The sequence below is a fragment of the Gadus macrocephalus genome, chromosome 12 (assembly GCF_031168955.1).
Source record: "Gadus macrocephalus chromosome 12, ASM3116895v1".
Classification (NCBI taxonomy): domain Eukaryota; kingdom Metazoa; phylum Chordata; class Actinopteri; order Gadiformes; family Gadidae; genus Gadus; species Gadus macrocephalus.
In genome coordinates this window covers 9,680,499-9,702,938 of record NC_082393.1, presented here as the reverse complement: position 1 = coordinate 9,702,938, position 22,440 = coordinate 9,680,499, and the positions used below count along the sequence as shown (strand labels likewise).

Here is a 22,440-nt window from a genome sequence, read left to right as displayed (position 1 = left end):
TCCCTCCCGGTGACATATTCCAAAACAGTGAACTGTACCCACAATGCACTTCATCAAGCCAACCTACAGAACGTCATGTTAAAATTTAAAAAATATGAATCAATTAAAAAAATTAAAAAACAAGTTAAAAAAATGTTTAAAAACCTCTTCCACTGAGTTTGTTAAACCCAAATTTGAATTGCCGTGGGTCACCGTGGGTGACCTGCGTGAGCCAGTGTTGACCAATAATGACATCATCACAGCCCAAATATGCGGGTTCATATAACGATTTGTTTGCTGTTGCGCGTCCAAAAGATTTTGATGTTCCGCGAGAGGAGAGGGCGACCTTGAAGTCCACACCAACTTCAAGGCCAAACAGGGTGATTAAAAACCATGGCCCAGCCATAGCCTGTCCTCTAGACTCAAACTGGTGCATCACCGTGACTGTACATCCTGCTTTAGGATTCAAATCAAAATCAAAACAAATTTACTTTACGCATAGCAGATACTATTCTTCTAAGGATCTGCGGTTTGTAGACTCAGAAAAACAACAAAAGTGTGACTAAAAGTGGAGCACTGGGCTCATTCTCACAACACATCGCACAAGAGAGGAAAATAAATTAGTATGAATGTATCAAAACTAAAACATGGTGGAATGGATCCAAAAAAATGAAGTTACGTTGAATTGAACCTTGGACCAAATACAGGGAAGACGTGATTTGACACGGATGAAGATAAGTCCCACACCTGATTACCTGTGGTCTAGAACCTCCCCCACAACACAGACACACACCTGGTGCTTGTCGGGTGTTTGTTTTTGGAAATGTTCTGAGGTTTTCACAGCTCCGGGGAGGAGGAGGAGGAATGCCTGGCTGGGAAACCCGAGAGGCCTGGGCCACCGTGTGCCACCCTTCTTAAAGGCACCCAGTGCAACTTTCGAGGCTTAAAAATAAACATTCAATTTCTAGTCTTTTTTACACGTAGTAAGTTTCAATAACTCCATACCATTACATACCGACATTTAAGCAGCAAAGATGAGATGTCGTTGTGTGGTGAGAACTGATACAAAATCGATAACAACAACAATGCCGCCATTTTCTTTATTTTTTGTAACCTACAATAAATAAAGCAGGCTTCCAGTCAATGGAAAAATGGCTTCTCCCCACCGGCGATTGTTGTTGTTTATTTTCTATCAGTTCTCACCACACAACGACGTCTCATCTTTGCTCCTTGAATGTCGATATGTAATGGTATGGAGTTATTGAAACTTACTACGTGTAAAAAAGACTAGAAATTGAATGTTTATTTTTCATTGAATGTTTACATAAAGTTGCACTGGGTGCCTTTAACAGGAAGCAGATGACGACCCATGTCCCCCAATCCCCGATGGGTTACTGGTGTTACTAATGTTTTTCAAAACATGGCTGTAATCCCAATATTTACAGTTCTAAGTGTACAAGTTTTTGCTTTGTGTAGTCGTGCATGAGTGAAGACTCTAAAATTAAGTGGATTTCAACTAGATAGATCTTAAAATGAATACATCATTTAATGGCGATGTATTTCATATTATACATCCTACAACCATATTATGTATAGGTTAGCATTGTGATTACTCATGTGGTAAATAAATAGACTAAGAAATTTAGACTATGAACTTTACTGAAACAGATCATCATTCTACGATCGATATCGATATCGCATTATGCCTCACAATGAGACTTATATCTAAAGTCTGGGGACAGATGAGCTCAAATCTCAACTGTCACTTCACTTTTATTACCTTTACATTTGTTTTGCCCATTCATGTTGCTGGAGGCAGGGATCTGTGCGCGTGTAATTCCCTATTCACAACAAACACAAACTCTGCAAGAACTCTTAAACCAACTTCACTGGCTGTAAGGTTTCAAATCAACACCCTGTACACTGGCCATTGTAGACAATCTCTAAATAAAATACCCTATTCTTCCACTCATGCAAATTCATTAATCTTCTGTAACGAAACAGGAAACAAGGCATAACTCCGCCCCTTGCAGCTACTGGTTTCCCGGCCATGCATATTCTCCCCCCCCCAGAAGTTCTGCTATAGCCTAGAAGGACCACTGGATCCCAGATTAATAAAGCACTAACAACCATATTGTTTGACGTTACAAAAGACATGTGAGCCTCAGCCGAAAGGGCAGTTGTGTACACAGAGCTTGAAGGAATGCAGACAGAGCCCTCGCGTTGTAGGGCACCGGGCTTTCCAACCATTAGGCCGGTTATTAAATCTGTGCACCTCAGGGTTAATCCTAAAACAGATGAGTGGTTCACAGGAATGGTCGACCGCCTGCTAAATATCCTCTCGCCGTGTTGCTGATAAGAACCAATGCCGGGGGTTGTTTCCTTTCAATTCGTTGTGAGGTTGAATCGTTGCAGCTCTGTTAATGGTCTGCATCATGGCTTTTACCTTAGCTAACATTTACTTCAGTGCTTACATGGGTGTGTGTTGACAGTAAATCTACTGAGATTTCAACAGGGGATAATTGAACAAGGCTTTCACTTTAACGCACCAGTCTGGTAAAGCAATGGACACAAAGTCATCTAATCAATACAGTTGATGAACAGATAGTATGACCTTGACTATTTGTACGGAAACAAATGGAAATTCCAGCTCCAACTTTACAAGTATATTGGAGAAAGAAACTTTAAATACGATGTAAAGTTTTAGAAATAATCCTTTTAGAAATAAAGAAAAACACAAGGAATCCTCCTACGTACACAAGGAATCCTTAAAACCAAACAAAACAGTTGAGTGATATCGTAACATGGTCGCAAATTAACTGGGCCCCACTCTTCTGGTCTCTTGAGTCCGGCTCATTGGAGAGCATGGTTAAGCCCTGTGCGTATGTGTGTTTATGGCAATGCCTGCAATCTAGGGTGTCTAGAGGTGATAAAGGGGAACAAAAATGGGAGGAGGGAATCGGAAAGGACAAATTAGAAAGAGAGCGACTGAAGGAAGAGGCTGGAAAGAGAAAGTAGATAAGGTTGAGGGGTATGCAGCCAGCGGTTGGAGAGAAGAGAAAATAAGCCTATTACCAATTCAACCATCTTCAAAGACCCGGGAAGCCCTGTGAGCCATGGTGATTTTGGGACCCGAATGGAGAGCATGTGCATACATAACACATGTGGGAGTGCAGGCAAGGGGTGTGTGCGCACACACACACACACACACACACACACACACACACACACACACACACACACACACACACACACACACACACACACACACACACACACACACACACACACACACACACACACACAGCTGAGCAGTGGCTGGCCATGTTTATTTGTGAACAAAGGGCCCATGGGCAAGAGAGGGGATTGGCAAAGATGCTAAAGAGTGGAGAATATGTATGTAGAAGCCGGTATATATCTGTGCGTAGAGATAGCTTACAAGACTATAGCATATCATGCATCATTATCCATAAAAGTGTGCATGGGTTGTGGCCATGCGCGATTCAGAAAAAAAAATGTGCATATGTGACGGAGAGAAGGTGGTAGAGCGATCGATCGAAATTACGAATGAAGGGAGAGTATAATGCCAGGGCTACAGAGACACCATCTCTGTCCTCCTACCATCAGTTAGGGATGTGAATAACTCGTTCATGGTTGAATAATCAGTGGGTGGTATGAACGAATAATCGATTATTCCATGTGTGCCGACAATCACAAAGGCAGCCATGGTGATGATTAAGTGATGTACACTTTAAGTTGAAAGTATAGACCTCCACGAATCCCATTAAAACGAATGGCGCAGTGATTCGGTCTTCAAATCGAGAAATGGTCAATTGTGAAAAATGAATTAAACTGTAATCAGACAACGTGGTTATATTATATAGTATTTATATCTGTTGTATAAAGGCTGGGACGAAGTCGAATTATAAATATGTACAATGCATAAACGTTAGCTCTCTGGCTCATAGCTGAGCGGATTAGAATACCTCCCGTTGCCATGTCGTAGCTAAGGTCTGTCCTATTTACTGGAGGAGTGAACAACGTTTCCGTTGCACAAGAACCTCACGGGAAGGTAATGATTGGGCCAAAAAAAAAAAAAAAAAGTTTGGTTCCTGTTGGTTGTCAGTTGAGGTCATGGGTAGGTCGGGAATTTATTTTATTTTTTTATTTTATTTTTTCCAGCGGCAGCGAATGATAGGTAGGTTGTTTTCATTTAAAAACGAGTAAATTTGCTCATCCTTGCACAGAAGAGGTGCTGTACAAAAACTAACCCTAACCCTTTTTTAAAGCTCATAAAATAATTTGGGTCGCACATAAATTGACAGGGTCGGTCGGAAACCGGAACCGACCGAAATCTTTTTTTAGGCCTTGTTCCAGGTATTAGTCAAACCAGGCGTTACCAGGGAAACAAAGTTATGGCTTGTGAAATACTTTATATTTGAACGGGAAAAAATGTTAACGGTCCAAATGTTAAAATTGATTTTGACCCTCGGGGACGAATAATCATATATTCTGACCCATCCCTACCATCAGTGCATCATTTCATGCTCAAGGGTCCATTTTTGCCTCTGGCAACATCGTTCCTCCTGGCTCCTGCCCCAAAAAGGAGGTGTAGTTGGGCAACTTGTTCCTCTCGTGTGTGTTGTGTGTGTATGTAACTGTGTGTAATTATGTGTGTGTTGCAAAGACTGCTGTGTCAACTAAACCCATTACCCATGTTTTTCTGACGACACAAAGCAGTGTCAGACCGGATTTTTGCCAGAGGGGGTGGGGGGGACAGTGTTGGGATAGTTCACTTTCTACGTGAACTAGTTCAAAGTTCAGTTCACAAATTTTAAAATGAACTAGTTCAGTTCAACGTTCATAATTCAAAGATTTGAACTAAGTTCACAGTTCCAAAAAATGAACTAGTTCATAGTTCTTTTTTTCAATATGTTGCTGTGTGAGCTATTCTTTTTTTCTGGTATTTTGAACATCGAGCCCACTTCGTGATTTGTCTAGGATGATATAGAGTGGTTGAATCAAGCATCGTAGCGAAAATGTATTGTACATTTAGCGCATTTTGTAAATCCCATTGATTTCTGTTGGAAGACTCATTGCTTCGTTGGCCGGAAGCGGAAAGGGAACTAGTTTGGTTGTAGTTCAAATTTGGTTGTAGTCTTTTCGCTCGGTTCTAGCCCTACTGTTGAGTCGGAGAACCGAGCGAAAAGACTACAACCAAACGTAAACAGCCCCCATTTACGTTTCCGGCCAACAAGCAATGATTCTAGGAGGTATTCTAGTCCGCTGAGCTATGAGCCAGCGGGAGATAACGTTATGGATTGTACATATTTATAATTCGAAATTCGTCTCAGCCTTTATACCACAGACACTCTAGGGTCCATAGCATATAACCGTGTTGTCTGATTACAGTTTGATTCATTTTTCACTATTTAACAGATCTCGTTCTGAAGAATAATCACCGCGCCATTCGTTTCAATGGGAATCGGGACGGTCTATACTTTCAACATAAAGTGTATTTATATTTTTTAATTCGTCCCAGCCTTTACACCACAGACACTATAGGGTCTATAGCATATAACCGCATTTTCTGATTGCAGTTTAATGTAACAGTAAGCTGACAACGCCGCAACTGCAAATGAAACACACGGAGATAACCATGGCAACCGGTCAAACAAATCATTCTGCGCGCGCATCCGCCGTTTTGATAAACAAATAACCCCCCAATTGAACGAAGTTAAACCGAGTGCGCGTGCCGTTCACAGACACCAGAATGAACGAGTTCACAGTAACGTTCATCAGGCAGTAATACAGTACGTTCAGTTCACGTTCGCCGAAAATATGAACGAGTTCATGAACTATCGTTCAATGAACGCGTTCAGGCACAACACTGGGGGGGGAGAGCGAGAGCGAGAGCTAAGCAGTGAATAGGCTAGGTAGAAGGAAAGGGAGAGTACATAAGGGAATTGTTCAAAAGGTTTTCCTTCAGTAAAAAGTGTGTGTGTGAGGAAATTCTTTTTAACCCTTAAATTAATTCCATGCCCTTTTCAAAAACTATTCCGACATTACAAATGGCCTCTGAGGTTAACTTTACAGCTGTGACTGCTGTAAAGGTAATGTATTTTTCATATTTTTCTTTTATATTCTATCTGAAACAAATAAACACAGCATTGTGGTTTCTTTGGGCTGACTGGACCAGAACGGCACAAGATCAACCTGCTAGAAAGAAAAAGCTAATCTTATTGGGATAGTCTCTGTTGCATTCATGCAAGTGCATCGCTGGCTAATTAAGTGAGTGGGTCTGTATCCGCAAGCGGCTCTCTGCCTCATTTAAGGAGCTCCTGAGGGTCAATTTAATTTGATTCACATTTAACTGGCAGACAAACCGACTCAATACCCGGCAGAGTGTGTACGTGTGCGTGTGTTCGTTCCTTTGTGCCTGGATGCATTTCTTCTTATGTCAATCTTTACACCATTACGCCATGATGATATTTCTTTTTAACATTAGCAAGACTAGTTCAATACATAACAAGAGTTGTGGAACACTTTTGGTGACAGTGAAAATTGCTTGACCGGTTCAGAATGATTCATGGTCAAATCCGTCCAAGGCTTCAAATTGATAAGAAAATTCTAAACCAGGGGGTTTCTGTGCAACTATGATCACTGGTCAAATTGATTAAGAATGATGGTGATTATCCAACTAATGCATTTTTATTTATTTAATAAAGGTCAAACAGCAAAAAAGAAAATGGCAGTTTTAGCTTGTTGCTTGAACATAAAAACATAAAACAAATGGGCCTCTATAGCACTGACTACATTTAATTGCTTTTCCATGTGGAAATACTTAAAATGGCAACCATACAACAACAGGTTAGACTTTTGTTTCCCTGTCTCGGAGGTGGTGGCATTTCTTATTTTCCTGTGATCCAAACTGCATCAGGATCACCAAATAAAGAACTGCCTTGTTAGCGTGCCCCCGCCAAGCCTTTGACAGACATAATGATCACACTTGACTTTTGGGATGGGGCCAAAGTAGATGGCAAAGAATGACCATGTCCAAATAGGTCAGAATCTGAAACCACGCAGTTCTTATGCAAACACTCAAGGAGCCCAGAAACAGAAAATTCTCAGTGTATTTCGCAACAGTCTCTAGAAATGTAGAGCAGGTCACAGCAGACCGACACATCCCAGAAGACTCAAACCGTATTGTTTTTGCTCCAGTGTATCAGTCTCAAATAGCCCACTCTAATACAGGCCGTAAAAGCAGATCATATGACACAATATGCAAGCAACCAAGCACGCCATGGAGGTGGTGTTGGGTGGGTACACTTTGGTGAACACCGACTGGGCACTCTTTCATTCTGTCCCTTCCCTTTAGCCCATCACACACACACACACGCACAGAAAGGGGCCCCATGAGAAATAGAGAGGGTGCTGTCGTTCTAAAATAACAAAACTATTTTTTTCCAAACAGAATCAGAAATGCACCCCGGGATGTTTTCTCTCCTTCTCCACCAGACATGATATAATGCTTACCACATGTGCTTATTTTTTAGGGGGTGGGTTGGACAGAGATGGGACCTGGAGGGTTTGAAGTACAGACTGGTGGAATAACAGCTAATGGAGGAAGATAAAACTAAGCTGTTGATGGAGAAAAACATTGACAAATTTGGGATTTAAATCAAAGCAGGAGAAAAACAAACCATTCTTCACAGATTTTAAACTCTGACCCATCAGGCACAAAAACAGACACGACCTAAGCCCATAGTAGGTTCTTCCCAGTGAAACAAACCCAGAGGAAATTGAAGTTGCACATACTACAATGTGTTTTTAAAAGCACACCATATGGATGGTGGATGTTGTGAATACAGGCCTTGCCGCCACATAGCAAGGTCTCGTTGATTCACATTAGCGTTGATGTGATTAGTCCTGAATAGTAGCACATAGAAACTTTTATATTGTAAAATGCTAAATGACGCAGGCACAGAGTAGAGGTGGCATATATTTAGGAAGGGAAGTAAGCAAGTGAATAGACCCCTACATTTAAGCTTGAGGGCTTTATGCACTAGGCGCAATATGGCATGGAATCGAAACTCACTCCCCCCCAGGCGTAGGGGCCCACTGAGCGGTCTGAAGAGGTTCAGTCTCATTGGGGTGGATCTAGGGTGCATCCCTATAATTGAAAATTTCTGGGAACAAAGTAAAGATAGTAATTTAAATATCTTGCCAAAGGAATACAGTTGAAAATTAGCCTGCTGGCTAGCACTGGCACATTTACAGAAGAGTTTCAGGTGCACTGTCCTTTAAATAAATAAATGAAATGACATTGTGAAAAACAAAAAAGTGTTGGAAATAGGCATAAATGGTACTGTGAAGCAGGTCTATCCTTACACACTTCTTCTATCTCGTTTACTGACTTGCTGGCTAGCGAACTGGTGTATGTCTCACATAGTAGATCGATAGATAGTAGTTAGATAGTCTAAGAATCTTTATGATAATTTACTCTTTAAAACTATGTGTTACTAAGCTGGCTCATAACTGGATTCTTATTTTTGTTAGGATCAGAAAGTGTTAATCCACAATATGGATGAACAATATTGTCCAATTAAGACTGTTGTTTTGAATATGCTGAGGCGATATTATCTAAACAAAATACAACATGGGTCTACCTAGATTTAGCGCACCTCAATTTGAATCTTTAATATGGATTTTTTTTTAATTCATTACATATGCGAGTATGGATATTGTGTAACATAGTGAAATGTATACATAATATTGGACAAGATTATTGGCCCAACATTTGGGTGTGGGCACAAAGCAGATTAGACTTTAATTTACAACAATTGAGGTCATTCAACTGGACTGCTGGCACGACTACCCCCCACTAACGATTAGGGCTGTAACGATACACAAATTCACGATTCGGTTTGTATCACGATTTTTGACCCACGGTTCGATACATCCCACGATTCTTTTAAATTTAAAAAGCATTTTATTTAAACAACACTTAAATACCAATTATCTTAATGTAACATTTAATAACAAATAATTTGGAACACTGAACAGATTTGAACCGAAAGAATACTATTAAAGTATAGCTAAATTAATAAAGAAATAACCAAAGATTGCTGGTAGGCATAATAGGGCCCCTTTAACTGTTTGGTTGGTTTATTCAAATATCCTTATTTGCGCTTCTTATTAGGCTATGTAGCTTAAATAATGACATAATCAGGCCGTATAGAATGCAACATGTTTAATAGCCTAACTTTCAATAGATGAGGAAAAACATGAACGTCGCAATAACGAGGCATAGTGTTACGAGTAGCATATGTGTGTGCGGGAGAATGGCAGTGTGCGTATGCGTGTGTGAGTGACGTCAGCGAGTGAGTGGACGAGCGAGGAGAGCGAGCGGTAGCGCGTGTCTAGTGAAGAAGCGAACGAGTCCGGTAGAATAAAGTACCCATCCTGTCAATAATCGGTGGCCGCTTCATTCCGACCTATAAGCAGACAAACTGCCAGTCAAATCACACAAAACAATAGAGACAGGATCACACAGGCAATTTTTTTCGCGCTTGGCCCACTCTGGATAAATGTCGTTCATATCGCATATGAGGACTTCGACGGCTGTGGAGAAATGCAATCCTCCGTAGCCACGGAGAGCTGTGATCACAGAGAGGGCATCTCGTCACATATTTACGGCATCGATAGTAGGGCCCGACCGATTTATCGGCCTGCCGATTTAATCGGCCGATTATAGCCTTTTTGAAAATAATCGGCATCGGCCAAAAAGACGCCGATTACAACCGATTTTTTTTTTTTTTTTTAAATGTTATTGCGATTAGTATCCTGCAGATTGCGCTCCTACTCGCCTTGCTAACTAACAACTTTAGCTGGAGTAAAAAGGAGGAGATTGAATTTTACCGTACAACATGAAAGCACGCTCGCTCAGGCAGCTGCGCGCTCACCTCACCAATGTACACAAGACGCGTTGTTTGAGCATGTTGTGCCTGTTTTTCTTTAGGTCCCAGGCCATGTTAATTTGTTATACTGTAGACTCTAACGGTGAGACCATACTGCTCAGCACGCACGTGTTAGTCACTGCTCACGAGCGCAGCACATTGGGAGTTAGTTATTTATTTTACATTTTACATTACTCATTTTTGACTGTAAATGTATTCTAAAACACTCAAAGGTTCTGCATTCAATTCACATATTCGTCAAAAGTGTTTAAAGTATATTTAAGGTATCAAAAACTACGTTTTATATATATATATTTTTTTTTTTAATCGGCCGATTAAATCGTAATCGTAATTTTTCTCTGAAAATAATCGGCATCGGCACTCAAAAATCTATATCGGTCGGGCCCTAATCGATAGGAGGGGGCGCTGTCAGCAGACTATTATTTAGACAAATTATTAGCAAATTTCAATCGGACAATTTGACCGAAGAGTTAGAAAGGGCATATCGCGCTTCTGCCTTCTCACACCGCGAGACAGGTTTGTTTCGTTACAGCCCTACTAACGATCCAGAACTTATTGAAAGCAGAACCTAAGGGACGCACCACATCGCTGTTTTGAGCGAGTCAGTAAGCTATCTGTTGACTTGAAGAAAAAGGTTTTTCATTTAGGACCGTTAAGTATGCAGCATGGCGGCAGAAGTGCTAGCCCCACCCCCCCCCCCCCCCCAAGGTGCATTCTGGGAATAGCAACTGGTTGTTAAAGTGGAGTCGGGTTGAAAGCGCTTCAAGGGCAGATCAAAGCCACATACCTGAGAATTTACATTACTCAGATAAAAATCTTTTAGGAGTAAGAAAAAATACAAAACCTTGCAGACTTGGGTTAATTGGGAATATGAAATAATTAGAATATTCTGTGCTTTTAACATTGGGCTGCTTATTGCTTTTCTCATTACCTCTAAACACACCAGCGCCATGACCATTCGTGTGCCTCTGTTATTTTGTGTAAACTAAACAAAAGACTGGTGTTATAAAACGTGTTTGAGGCTGAGCGGCACTTAAAGCTCAACTTTTGCATACTTATGGGCTGAGAGTGGGAATTAAAATACAAGAGATGAGACCATTGCGTCCATTTCTAATGTGCCAAAACAAATGAAGAAATTGTTGAGTGGCTTCTCCTTACCTAGTTTATGGCCATCATGTTTAGTGGTGGGTTGCGTTAATACTTGTTGGATCATCAGACTTGGGATTTTACCAAACAAGATCACAACAACAATGTTAGCTTAGCACTTAGTGTTAGCCAAGTGGCACCACAAGTCCAAGTCACAGTAAGGTGGGAAACCCCTTTTCAATGTCGAAAAGTAAGTAAAGGACGACCTTGAGGAGGGATTACAATGAAAGAATATAGTCTCAGGCAGTTAATGACAACTGCCTTCATAGACAAAAAGTGGAATCCTGAATTCTAGTCTCATTTGCATGATGTCCATACGAACATTGTTTAAAAGCAGAACACAAACAAAGCATACTGTGATTTAAAGCCCCATTCACACAGATTTTTTTTTTGTTGTGAAACCATAAAAGTCTTGTGCATTTTGGCCGACCGTCCAGACGTATCCGGCGTTCTCGGTGCCCGAAAACACACTTTTCTGTCCAAGGGTGAAATAGAGAAAAGAGGCTATGCGTTTTTGTGTTAGGATTTGTGTGGACGCCAATACGCAAACGATTACGCCCCCCCCACCAGGTGGCAACGTTAGAGATGTAATTTGTATTTTGTGATTTGTATTGTTTTTGTAGCTTTAAATACAGCCCCATGGTAAATGTAATCACAAACTGTACATTAAATCTTGAATCTCATCCTCGACTGTATATTTGTATAAAGTGCTCAGGCTCGATGTGCATACTCTGCCTTGTCTTCCACATTTTTGGTGGAGAACCAGCGCAACACAGAGGCCTTGAATATGTTCTTCAGCGTTTCTACAGCTAGATGTGCTTTTGCATTGAGTCCGTCTTTACAGAGAAATTCCTGAAACACTGCCAAGGAAAAGGAAGGGAAAAAGATTGTTTTCGCCCGTGTGGACAGAGTGTTTTCTTGATCAAAGCCAAGAGAGCAAGTGAAAGTGTGACAAACACAGGGCAAGACAGAGACAGAGTGGGTCGGGATGAGCTATTCTAGGGTGGTCTTCCTCACACTCCTCCTCAGGTTTCTGTGACATCACGTCTGGCCAATGTTTTAAGGCCCCTTTTATAAAGTGCTTTGTTCTGCTGCTTGTCCTCCCAGTGCAGCTACATGGTGCCATTAAAAAAGAGACAGAGGACGGAGCTCCAAGATACTGAGTACTTACTTCTGCCAGGCTCAACCATCAAGGCCAGCAATCTTTTTGTTATACATTAAGAATACTTGGAGGAAAATACTAGTGGCAGTTGTTTCGTTTCAAATTGACTGCCAAAGACATGTTTCCCTGACATGCATCCCAGGGGTCGGGCCATCCTTTAAACCATTCACAAGGTTTATTTCTATACATCCAATACCTTGGTATTGATCGATTTTAGCTGATACTATCCACACCTTATGGAAATTCTGATGAATAATGTATTGACCAAACCAGAAGCCATCTGCTAGAACAGTCTCACAATACAACAACAACAAGAAAACAGTAACGTATCTCTAAGCCCAGTCGAAAATTTGGGATTTAGCTGAAATCAAATCGCAATGCATGTATATTCCAAGCTTTATTCTTAAACGTTAACATACTACGTACTTTCAAAAAACATTCATGAAAAATATTTTTTTAAACACGCCAAAGGGCACTCCAAAATGAATACGATTTAACATTTCGACAACATGTCGGACAAAGGCAGAACCAGAAGCATAGATTTAAATCTATATTGAAAAAATATATTCCTCTGTAGCCTATCCATTATGTGCATTATATTTGCCATAGCACAGTGTAGTAAAGACATGATACAGTATTAAAGGTTGGGTATGGGATTTGCGAAACGCCAGCAGATTTTGAAAATACACAACTCAAATGGTCCTACCCCCTCTCCTTCAACGCTGACTCTGACTCCACCCATTCCAAGTACCTGGACGCGCAATCATGCACGAGCGCGAACAGAGATGCGCGAGAGGGAGCCAGGCTAGCGTAGGTTTTCGTTTAACAACATGGCACTACATTCAGCTGTAAGTTGCACCCAGTACCGCGGGAAGTAGGGGTGCTGGGGGTGCTGCAGCACCCCCTGTCTGAGGCCCTGTCTTATCACAGAAAACGATCATTTCTAAAAACTCCGGCCAAAGTGGAGATTTCTGAAAACGCCGGTTATGTGTTGTCGTGTCAACGGGGAGAAACGGGATTTTAGGTTCTGAAGCGTCACATTATGCACCAGGAAATGCTTAACGTCATGTGAGCGCCCGCTGTACCGTATTGGTCCGAATATAAACACAAACCCCATTGTAAGACGACCTATATTTGGAAAAAAGATTTGAAGACCAGATCTTGTTTTTAAGAATAAATAAATTGTATTCATTGAAATAATATACGAAAATAAAAAGGCATAGAATAAAACACTGCATTGCCACTAAACAGTAGTGCAAATAGGCCGTACTGATGTGTACACCAAAGACTATTCCTGACACTCCTCTGCCCCGCTGTGTTCGCTCTGGCTGTGGTCGCTCCGAACTGTTTCGGCCCGTGGCAAAGCGAGTCATCCTCGCTGCTGTCCAAGGCATTTTGAGACGCAGCATTTATTTAAAGGCACCCAGTGCAACTTTATGTAAACATTCAATGAAAAATAAACGTTCAATTTCTAGTCTTTTTTACATGTAGTAAGTTTCAATAACTCCATACCATTACATATCGATATTCAAGGAGCAAAGATGAGACGTCGTTGTGTGGTGAGAACTGATAGAAAATCGTAAACAACAACAATCGCCGGTGGGGAGAAGCCATTTTTCCATTGACTGGAAGCCTGCTTTATTTATTGTAGGTTACAAAAAATAAAGAAAATGGCGGCATTGTTGTTGTTATCGATTTTCTATCAGTTCTCACCACACAACGACGTCTCATCTTTGCTGCTTGAATGTCGGTATGTAATGGTATGGAGTTATTGAAACTTACTACGTGTAAAAAAGACTAGAAATTGAATGTTTATTTTTAAGCCTCGAAAGTTGCACTGGGTGCCTTTAATGCTCATATGACCTAGTGCTGAAAAAAGGTTATTTTACATTAAACGGTCACATAAATCATTACTATTTTTAGAAAATGTATGTTTGTTTCATATAATTGTATTGGAAGTCCTGGTTTTCACTAGGGTTGCCGCGGTGTGGACATTTTACACCGAGTAATACACTCGTCTCAACACCGGTATTACCGAGTATAAACGGTATAAACTTTGAAACTAGGTCAACCGCCACACAAGCATCGGTTTTTAGACCCTTCTCGTCCTTCAGTTGCCGCCAATGTTCGAAAGCAGCGCCTAGGATTATTCTTGATTTCAGTTTTTCTCTTTCAGCGTTTTTATTATCAATTACTCTCTGAAAAAGAGTTTTCCTTCTCTTTGCTGGTGGTGGTGGTGGTGGTGGGGATGGTGGCGTCTTGTCTGCCATGGAAATTGTCTTCTACTGCTAGGTCCAAATGTGGATTAACTAGTTCCAGTAGCTACCGCAGGATAACAACAAACAGGAGCTTGCTCTGGGTCACGAGCTCTGGGTCACGAGTACTGCACGAAGGTGTCGCGCGCGGGGGAGGGGGAGTGCAGTACGACCGTTTGATTGACGTACTTACTGTCCAATGCAACTCGGTGGCAATGCAAATGATTGGCTGGAGTTTTTCGAGCCCTGCCCGTTCCACAGATGATTGACAAGTTTAATTTTCATGTCAGTACTTCTAACTCAGTGGCTGTAAGCGGGTTATGATAAGGATTTCAAGTAATTTTGCAAAAATGGCCAAAAAAGCGAATTCCATACCCAACCTTTAATATGGATGATTACGTGCTGGTAGGATTTGTGGTGGCTAGCCATGGTGCTGAGGAGAGCAATTGGCGGCTGTGGTGAGGTATAAAAACATCGGTTCATGACTGGGAAAACCAAGGAAACGCACGTCGGGGAGACACACACTCAGAGCTGACAATTTTAAACAGGTTAACAAGTTTGTGGCAGGAAAGTAGAATGACACGGTAAAAAAAACACAACACGGTAATTGCTGAGCAGATGTACACGAGATAAACAAAAAAAGATCTGGAAAGCAGTGAGGTAAGAGGCGATGGGTGGGGGCGGAGTTCCTAACACAAATTGGCTTCAGCTTTTATGTTCCTGGGTGAGATAACTGAGACTGAAGAAATAGTCCATGGAATATTCTCTTCCACACATGTCCTTATCAGGGATGTGCAAATAGATTTACAGAAACCCTTCAACAAAGGTTGGAAGTACGCCAATTTCTCTAGAACACTGACAAAAGAAACATCTGTGATGAGGCAAGTAGGCCCAAAAGAAAGTTGAAGGGTGTCCTAATCTGCAAGTTTTTTTAGCGATGGAGCCCTCCAAATCATCCTCAGAATCCTTGCAGATTCTATGTCAGCCATCGCTGTAACTCTACAGTGTCTGTTTTCAGAGAGAGTCGGCGTAAAGAAAATGGAAAGCGCTAAAAATAGCCTACGAGTGAAAGAGACTGATGCCGGGGGAAGGATAATAAACAATACATCTATCCCCATTGACACCTCCAAAGTTTCCGACATGCAATTAATGAGCGGATATTCGGAAGAGAGAGAAATGGGACAGGATGACAGAGAGAGAGAGGGAATAGAGGCAGTACGCCAATGTTTTCAATTAGTTCACATCAACGCAGGGGACGTGCGACAGTTATGCTTCAAACAAAGTGTCCGCCATATGGCTACTCCGTTATCGTGCTCAAAACAAACTCCTCAGACGTGACCACACACACACACACACACACACACACACACACACACACACACACACACACACACACACACACACACACACACACACACACACACACACACACACACACACACACACACACACACACACACACACACACACACACACTCTGAATCCAACTACAGATCTCAGTATAGGGTCATGGCAGAAAGAACATGGTGTTTGTTAAATTAACTGAATGTCCCCGAACAGCCATGGCATTTGCAGTCAAGTTTTGCAGTAACACTACTTTGGACGTGCAGTTTGTGCTTCTTCTTGTGGAGCTTCAAAATGTTAAACGGTGCATGACATGCAACAAATCTGGGTACGGACGTGCAAGAGGGCTGCAATTTTCATTTGTGGTTTATAGTAACTAAGTTAGGTTTAAAGGCCATGTTGCACGTTAACCACCACCATTGATTAATGGGTCCATAGAGCACTCAATATATGTATATCATTTAAAATGTCTCCAAAATGATGTAAAAGTCCAGTTTTTGTTGTCTTTGGTAGTAGTGGGTGTTTTCTAACGCACCTCAGCGATGACGTGAAGTTGGGGAGACGTGGAGGAAGGTAGCCTCAGCCTTGTTCTAGAACTATAGCGTCTAAGAGGTGGCAAGAACCGCAAATAACATGTATGATGGCCCACAGCCGTATAATTTCAAAACTGTCAGATGTTAGAGGGCGAATGAGGAATTGCCGAGAACTGATCAAAGCCTTCAAAGCCAATTAAATGCATGGTCAGAGGAGAATGAGTGGAGAGTGACTATAATTTTGCAACGCAGCAACGAGCGCTGGAGCTAGTCTATGAACAGCAGAGCATACAATAACAACCCTTTTTCTTTTACTGTCAGTGAATAGCACAGAGAGAAAGTCAACATTTTCTTTATATCTAGTGACAGTGATTATGGCGTTCAGATCAGTACCGGTAAACTAGAAGATCTAGAAATAGAAGGCATAATGCTAGCTATGGGCTACCATGCCAGTCCCACCTGTGAACCCCCCCCCCAGATAATCTATAATTAAATCTTTCCGATTAGTAATCCAACGTTTTGATGGTAGCCTACTAGCTCCAGTAACAACATCTTTACCTAGTGTTTATTTCTAAGCTTTTACCCAGCGTGCGAAATACCCGTCAATATTCTCTCTCTCTCTCTCTCTCTCTCATATGCCCGTCTTATGCACGCCTTTTCCATGCATGGTCAGTGCGTTCACACAGCCGTGTTTATTACATTCCGTTTTGTGATACCTGACAATATCAAATACAATGGATAACAGTTTAAATGTTTATAAACAACAAGCAAATTGCGCAAACTCATTTGAAAATGAACCCTGCAACACAGAGAAAAATATGAGAAGCTGTTTTCAACTGAGGTATTCACATGCTGCATACACACACACATCCATTGAAGAGACAGCACAAGGTTGTTGTTGTTTTAATGGCACGGTGCTCCATTCTTTTACATCTTGGATTCATGCCAATGCATCCCTATGAGCGTATGAGAATGGCTAACTTTTCTTTGACAAGGGAGGTGGGAAGAGGATCGAGCTGACAGGTGGTGGTTTTGGCTTTGCGGATGAGTTCTGAAACGGTCTGTTCTGTTACTGGGGTGAAGTCAGAGAGGGAGCTGATGAGAGGTTGGCCAGAGGTGATCATCTAGGGTGGGTCATCAGAGGGGGTGCGAGATGAGGCCAGTTGTTGGTGAATGGTGTTGATTTTAGAGCTGAAGAAGTCCAGGAACGCAGTGCATTGGTTGGTGGAAATGTCTGGAGGGAGGGTTTTAGGAGGCTGAAGTAAGTGGCTGACTGTTGAGAAGAGAACTCTGCTGTTGCCTGTACCAGTGTTGATGAGGTTGGAGTAGTATGAGGTTTTGGCAGTGATGAGGGCATTCTTGTAGTGATGGAGGTGGTCCGAATACATTTGGCGGTGCACAGTGAGTTGAGTCTTATTGTAGAGTCGCTCCAGTCGACAACCAGTGGCTTTGAGCTGGCGCAGATGAGGAGTGAACCAGGGAGCAGTGTGGGTGAATGAGACTGAGCGGGTTTTCAGGGGGGCCAGGGTGGTGAGGGAAGAGGAGAGGCAGTTATTGTAGTGAGTCACCAGGTCAGTCAGGGAGGAAGCTGGGGGAGGGTTGAGGTAGGAGCTGATCAGGGTGGAGAGGTCTGTGGTGTTGATATGTTTGATGTTTCTGAAGGAGATGGTCCGTGTTCCTTGGTTTTGTGTAGTTGGGTATGAATGTCAAAAAGTACAGCTTTGTGGTCGGAGATGGGGAAATCAATGACATCAAGATTAGTGGGAGTGATGTCCATGCAGCAGATTAAATCCAGAATGTGACCTTTGTTATGGGTTGGGAGGGTGACATGTTGTGTGATGCCAAGACAGTCCAGAAGTGATGTGAAGTCATTAGCAAAAGTACAGGATGGGTTGTCAATGTGGATGTTGAAATCACTAAGGAGTGATTAGTGGGGGACATTGCACATACAGATGTAAGTAGTGATGATATTCATTGAGGAAAACAGCAGAGGGTTTTGGTGGTCTGTAAATGGTGACAATGATAGTGGGTTTGGGGCCTGTGAGTTTTACAGCTAGACTAAAAAAGGGTTAGGTAGTGGTTTGGGTAAGGTTTAGGGATTGAAAGAAGAGATTGAAAGGGATTGAAACTTTCCCCCGCCCGGGGATAAACCACACCTTCCAGAGTGACTGCCGTGTTTGCGGCAATTGGACAACGGGATTGAGGGACGTAGCATTTTAGCAGTTGGATGTGGATGTCCATGTCCTCAATGCTGCAGCCAGACCCTTTTCCTAAAATGGGCCAATGCTGTTACCCTGACAGAAATATGGGCTCCTTTATCCACGCTGCCGTGGAGCTAGGGGTGGGAATTGGCAAAATTGTGAAGATTTTATAGTATTGCGATATTTGGGCAACAATTCAATATTATTGCGATTCTTAACTTAGACTTGCGCCGCAGTCCAAATAATTTCCGCTCTTTTGCTGTTCATTTTAGTCATTGTTTTTTTTCCATCTTAACAGAGTCTAGAAGCTGGTTTCAAATTTTGCTTCTTTTGGCCCAGGATACTTTCCACATCCACAACGGGCACCAATGAGGTCTTATTCCAGAGAGACCAGGCAGTGTGGACCCAGAGCCCGTTGTGATGTTAAAACACACAGGATTCATTTCGCTGTCCTGTATGTTGGTATTCCATTACGTCCTCCAGTCTGACTGGATTAAATGAGCAGGCCGTTTGGCAGCCTTTCAGACACCCCGACCTGGGAGAAACTGATAGCTAAACACAGCTGCAGTCGCTCCATCTTGCGCTGCGAGGGAGACAGGCAGAAAGCGAGACAGAGATAGTGTGTGCATGTGTATGCGTGTGTGTCTGTTTATCCTAATTTGTGCGCTACCCTACTGTGTCCTAATAGGCAACCTCTGTTCTACACACGGTACACCCTTCCATCGCCTAATAAATCATGGCACAACAGTACCAGTATCATCTAGGACCAGCAGTCCTACATGAAGGGTTCAAAGTTCAACGTCTCTTCGGTCACTTCGTGCCTCATCTTCAAAGGGCTAGCCATGAGCAGTAGGAAGACCAAAACCACAGTGGGACAATATGCAGCATTAAGACAGATTTGACACAAAGAAATTAATAGAGCCATAACGTTATTTCTCATATCCCATCTCATTATGAGGCATCCAAAGTAACAGCGACAACTGCCTTCAATGGCCTTCTATAGCTTGTAGGCAAAGGTGCTGCATTCAAATGAGAAGGATTTACATTATTGATTTGGTCCAGCCTGATACCAACACATCTGTAGTGTTCAATTAATGTCCCCTTTTTGTTTCGGAAATGTGAAATAGACGTGAAATAATCTCTAGAATAAGACGCATTTATAAAAAACTTTCATATTAAAGCTTAACATGATAAAAAGATACACAGGCTACAAAAATAATCAAAAATTCCCCAAAATCTCCTCATAAAATCTTTAGACCAAGCCTCACAAAAATCACCGAACAGAATTTGTTTGACTTACATCCATTTGAGAAATATTGGCCAATAAAGTTGGAGCAGTTAGCCCAATTTTCTTATATGACCATTTTGTTACTCTATAAAAAAAACATACAACTATTATTAGGTGGATACCAATACCCCCCACTACTAATAAACCAAAATTGTGGTACTGCACCCAAAGGTGGCGCTATTTAAAAAAAAAATATGAACTAGCCTTATTCCTCCTTATGAGATTGACCTGGACTCAAAATTCTTTCATCATATTAATCTCTAAAATCAGATGCATCATTTTCACCCTGGTCTTCTGCTTCTACTTTTCCCACAATTTCATAGAAAAGCCAAACGTCCACAGTCTCAACCCGGCGGCGGCATTACAACCTCGAACGTGCGTCAACTTTGGATAGTCTAATGGTGTGTTGTCCGTTATCCCTTACTTATGCCATGTTCATTTGGCTTACGTCATTTGGGATGCACATACGGTAGTGCACCTACTACCTACCTACATGGCACATCATACAATATCCCTTGTAGGCTATGCATCTCCAATGACTAAAGCCGTTTCAAGAGAACAACCTGGAACTTCTTCCCCACTTCACATGGAAAGGGAGCCCCAGACGGCATTGGAGGAACTGTGAAAAGGTCTGCAGACAGCCTTAGGGGCCGTGTCCACCAAAAGCCTTTTTAAAAGGCGGAGCGCCTGTCTGAAATGCATTCTCTATGGCAGGACGCGCTTGCAGCGCGCCTTTTAAAAAGCCGCCCGGGGCGGTTAAACGCTCCACGCGCCTCGCACTTTTAGACGCGCGCCCCAGTTGAAAACAGTTGAACTTTTGAAGAAAAGCGCTCCACGTCATCTGCGCTTTTTTCGAACGACCAATCAAAATCGAGGAGGAGGCAAGGCTAAAAGTATCAACAGAACACAAACTGAAAACAAACTGAAACATGTCGGACGAAAGTTTAATAACAGCTGTGAGTGAGTGTCCGGTCCTGTATGACATCACGTTAAAGGTGGTATTCCCCGTACTGCCTCCTGCCACGATTAATGCTGTGGACCCACACTCTCCTCCGGGCAACCACGACAGGCGCAGGGGATCGTCCGCAACCTCCGCTGCCACGGCAAGAAGCGCTAAATCTTGCGTTAATTTTCTAATAAAATTGTAGGAGCAACCAGAGAGGACGTTCAGGTGTCAGATGCCAGATGATGGAGCCAACAGATAGAAGCTGTATATCTATGGATACAAGCGATGATGCGTATTAATGACGTAAACGAAAAACGCTCGGTGTGCCTTTTTTGAGCAGCGCGCATAAACGCGTTGAAAGCAGTGCAGAAGAATATTATCTATATTATTTTATGAGAGTTTATGCAAGTTAAATATGAGGTCAGCGGAATTCTATCTTATTGCTACTGGTAATGATTTATTTTTTACTTATGATGATTATTAAGGGGTACTTTTATTAATGATAGCCTATTGCTAATTTAACCTATATGTTTCTTATTGAATGTTTGCCACAGTGCTCACAATTGTTATTTACAGTTTACAGAAGATCATAATTTATTATTTTATGAGTAGGGGGCACTAGATGACAGTTTAAGATGTCAGTCATGCATTATACATTATTCCTACTGGTAATGACTTTATTTTTTACTATGATTTGATATTTGGTGACATGGGGATGGGGTACTTTTAATGATGTTGCTTAATTGTACCTTATATTCCTTGAAAAATGTTTATCACAGTGCTCAGGGTTGTTATTTTTTGGACCAAAAGTTAAATAAAGTTGTTGAGCAAGAAGCCATTGACTGGAGTGGTATACATTTTGGAATTGTATGTTGTAATGAGGCCACTGTCACCGCCGTCAGATTACTGTCACCATCGTCAGTTCTAAAGTCACCACCGTCAGAGGGAGTTTTATTTGTTTTAAATGAATATGCTTACAAATGTTGACCTATTCAATTAATAGTCTCTTTTAAAACAAAAATACGTTAGTTAAATAAAAAAACATTACTTTTTCTGTTTAGACTTAAAGTAAACGTTGTGTGATGCTAGATCTTTTAAAGTACAAGTGAAAATGTATAGAAAATGAACAAAAGTGAATATTCAACAATTAACACCATATATGTGTACTAAGAATGCCAGATAATGATTTAAAAACTCTAAATACATTTTAGACCAAATAAATAAGAAATTATTTGCTTTTTATTGTGTAGACAAAAACAAAACAATAACTGGAAAACGCCCATTTTATGAAATAAATACAAAATGGGGAGGTTGTACCGATACATTGCTGAACAGTCAAGACCTTGGTCTATAATGATATACCTTCAGATTTTGTAATTTAACTCACTTTTTATTTTCAAAATCAAAACCCCTTTTTATCCAAATTCCCAAGAATCAGTGATTTATTAAGCACCTTTAATAAAAAGCAGAGCTATAGAGAGAGAGAGTTGCGACACTTCCATTGGACTCCGTTGTAGCGCCTACTTCCGGGGTATGGAGCCTCGAATAGTTCCAAACAACCATTTTACGGCGGAGGAGACCGTTCATTTCCATTGCTGGCCGCCGA

The 22,440-nt window shown here is 41.6% G+C and overlaps 1 protein-coding gene across 3 annotated transcripts in view; it reads right to left on the bottom strand.

Moving 5' to 3' along the window:
* The window catches only part of cachd1 (cache domain containing 1), an 89,023-nt gene that overhangs the window by 48,461 nt on the left and 18,122 nt on the right, over positions 1 to 22,440 (bottom strand). The gene's annotated exons all lie outside the window — the stretch shown is intronic.